The following is a 3,898-nucleotide window of genomic DNA, read 5'->3' as shown; positions in this document are numbered from 1 at the left end:
CTCCTCCTCGGCCTCGCGCTGCTCCTCCTCGAGGTCACGCTCGAGCATCTCCTCGTACTCGCCGTCAAGGCGCTCCTCTGCCAACCGGCGCTGGCGCCACATCTCGAGGTACGCCTGCTCCTGCGCCGGCGTCGCCCCCAGCCAAACCGGTGGCACGGACAACCACTCGCGCACCACTCCATTCCAGGAGAAGCGCGCGATGGGCTCGGGCTCGGGCTCCGGCTCCGGCTTGATGGGGGGCGGCCCGCCGCGGAGAGGACAAGTGCCTGCGCCATTGCCGCCTCGTAACGGGCCTCCTCTTCCGCCTCCGCTCGGCGCTGCTCGTCCTCCTCGCTCTCCCGGTAGACGGCCGCAAGGGCCGCCTGATAGGCATCCTCCGCCATCTGGTCCTCCTCGCGGACGACGAGCGGTGTTGGCTGCAACCTCCGGTCGACCTCGCGCACGCCCCAGCGCCTCGCCTCCTCGTACTCGAAGGCGAACCACCTCGCCCTGTTGGGCGAGTCGGTTGCGTAGGCCGGGTCGGCGCGCTGCTCCAGTGTCAGCAGCGCCCGCCAGCGCCGCACCTCCTCCGCGTGAGCACGAGCCGACCGCGGCGCCACCGGCACTGGGATCCTATCTGGATCCAGATGCCAGTCATGCGGCAGCGTCACGTCGGGATACGGCAGAGGCTGGCGGTTCTGCCAGTGCCACTCCGCCTGGTGCATTGGCACGTTGACGCGCTGCCTCTGCCGGCGAGGCGCCGGCGTCGGCGGAGGTGGGAGGAACTCGGAGGGGAAAGGGGTGGCGGGTGCCTTGCCCTTGGCCTTGCTGCCGCTGGCGCCGGAGAAGAGGCCCATCTCGCTATGGTTGTGGTGGCTAGGGTATGCCGGCGACGAGGGAGCAAAGGTAGGCAGATGTGGACGGCGAGTGTGGATGAGGACGGCCCCGCCGCACGGTCGGCTTAAAAAAGGACGAGCGACGTCGCTGACGCGTGGGCCCGTTGTCATAAATTAAGCTAACCGCGTGGGCAGCGGGTACTTGGACGACTGCCATGTGGGGGCGCGGCGGATAGCGAGAAGGCGCGCGAAGCGTCCGTTTGGCGTCCGCACGACGCATTTGGGGCGCAAATTTGGGCCGCAAATGCGTCGGCGCGGATGTGACGCGGATGTGATTTGGGTTTGGGTCGGTGCGTTGGGCCGCCACTTTTGTCCGCGCCGACCCGAACGGACGCAGGTGGACGAAATGGGTCGGCCCTTTGGAGTTGCTCTTACTACCTATATATCTTTAGGGTATGTTCAATGTTGATCCGTAAATTTGCTTCCACATTTGTTCACAGACAGGGGACCAGTCCCCGGACACGAATGCGGGAGCCACCCATCCAACGCTCCTCGCATACATTTCAAACACTATTTCTACAAACCGGACGAAATTCATGCAAACACGGTAAATTTTCAAATAAACCGGAGCACCTTCATCAGAATTCAAACATTTCTCATAAAAAAAGCTGGACCCTAAACCTATCCTGTGGCGGCGCCCGTCGTCCACTTCCTTTGTATTCCGCATTGACGACCATGTCCTCCATCTAACGTCTCCATGAGCGGCGGCGGGGTTCAAGACCTGTGAAGTGGAGGTTAGATGTCCGGCGAGAAAATGTAGAAGATGGGAGACGGACCGGTCCAGTAGGGACACAATGTCCTGCCACCTCCCATGCCGTACTCATCCTCAGAGTCCGTGACTTGTTCATCGCCGATGCCGGTAGATGTGAGGTCGATGATGGACGTGGATGGTCCGTCAATGTCCACCTACCACATGTGCCCTCGAAAGTTGGGCGACAACGCGTAGGACATGCAGCCTGCGTCATTGGATGTAAGGCAACGAAGTTCGGGTTCGCCGAGGCCATATGACGACCATGACCTCCTCGCTTGTGCGCTCACCCTAGATTTGACCCTCCGCCAGTTGGTGCTGCTTGGGAACATGGTGTAACTCTGCTCCTCCTGCGCCTACCGGAATGCCAACATAGGAGCCGGCGCAGGTTGCTCCTCCTCCGCCATGGCGACGTCGTAGTGCGCCCGCTCCCGCTCCATGGTCAAACCGGCATGCACAAGCACAGGGGCCAACAACGTGTTGTCGTCGAAAACCTCAGGCGAGCTGGTCGGCATGCCATGCACGATCCGCCACGCATGGCGAGTTTGCCAGATTGTTGCAAGGGCGGCCACCTCGTACTTCTGATTCGATGAAAGGCTCTCCCACATTGAGCTAGAGCTTGCGGTCATGATGGATGCGGTGCAATATAGAAGGATGTGGAGCAAAAGTATTATGGTGTGGAGTTTAGCCGGGTGTGGCTGCCTTTAAATAGCGAATTTCGGTGAGGCCAAGTGTCCGGGTGTGTCAATGTGCTACGCCGGAGTTGGTTCCTCGGTCGGCAAGCCTGCATAATGGCGGCATACGGACGAACGGACATTGAACGGACGTGGTAGACATCTGTCCCATCTTGTATAGTAATTGTCTATTCGGCATTGATTAGGCGCGGACACCGGGGAAGCGACGCGGACGGCACTCTCGGCTGACGTCCCTCTTCTTTGCCGGCGCCAGTGAAAGGTCGCGTTTGCTTGGGGCGGTGTCATTACGGAGCGGCCGCTCTACTGTGGCATGAATGCGGATAGCTGAGGCCGGGCGGGAGTGCAAGCAGGCGAGGAAGGATGATTTTGGTGGGACAGGGTAGTCAGAAGCAGGCGTGGTAGCGGTAAGGACGCATGCAAAGTCCCCAACTTTGTCTCTGGTTTGCAAAAAAAGCACGTCTGGATCGACCTGCAAACCGATAAAGAACCGTGTTATGGCAAAACACATCTGAACGTGAGCGGTTTGAGGGTCGGCAAGCCCTTACCCCGGTAATTTACCTAAGTGTAAAGCATGTGGTAACTGCTGCCAGTAGCCGTTGGTTTCTACGTATGTACAATTATCACCGTCGCTTTGTTTCTTCTGTCTCGGTTAATTCGATCTACTCCACCACGCATCCACTACCGATGGCCAGGAAAAGAAGTACTCGATCTCCTCTCTCTCTTGCTCGCTCTCGCCTTTGTCGCCTCCAGAAAAGGCTATGTTTCGCTTTCCATCTACCCTCGATCGTTAGTCGTTAATTTGCTCCGGTAATTGAAGTGTAGTGAGTGGAGCACGCAACTGCTAATGGCCGTTGGTGTCTCGTACCAGGAGTACTACTCAGTTGCGATGCGATGCAATCGATGTGATACTAGCTTGTTGGTCTTGATGGGTAGTGTCTGAGAATTCCGATCCGAGGGAGAGCTTCAGTAGCTAGATTTTTGTGACGTATGCGTCGTTTGCTCTTTGCTAGGCACCGGAGAAAATGATCTACATATGCATGCCACATCTATCTCTACCTACTCCATCTAGCTATATACTTGGAAAAACTTAGGTTCTCCCAGCGTAACCCCCGCGGTGTGACTCGTGTTGTCGGAGGGCGTGTGGAGGTGCGCCTCTAGCGGATCTCACGGAATTCGGTCGGTGTTTGTCTTCGTTTGGCCCGGTTTCGTTCATCTGTATTTATACTGTTATAGTGACCATATTTCTTCGTAAAAATTACAGACACTCTTTTCCCATAGGCCATAACACATACTGTAGTCTGTTAATGAGCACTCGCGAACTTAACGAACTCTCAGTGAACAGAGCCGAGCATGACTTTTTCTCAGTAAGCTTAACAAGCCGAGCCTTAACGAGCATGAGTTTAACGAGCCGAGAAGCTCGTTAATCCACCCATATCAGGCTCCAGTGAAGGAGAGGTGATGACTGTGGTGCGCCTTCATCTCGCTGATGCTTGTAGTCGTCGCTAAGTGATCTACGGACATGGATGTATTTTTTGTTATTTTTCGTGTTCTTTGTACTGCCATGATATTTGATAAATAGA

The sequence above is a fragment of the Triticum dicoccoides genome, chromosome 4A (assembly GCF_002162155.2).
Source record: "Triticum dicoccoides isolate Atlit2015 ecotype Zavitan chromosome 4A, WEW_v2.0, whole genome shotgun sequence".
NCBI lineage: Eukaryota > Viridiplantae > Streptophyta > Magnoliopsida > Poales > Poaceae > Triticum > Triticum dicoccoides.
The sequence above is the reverse complement of the archived record's forward strand: the minus strand, read 5'-3'. Positions refer to the sequence as shown.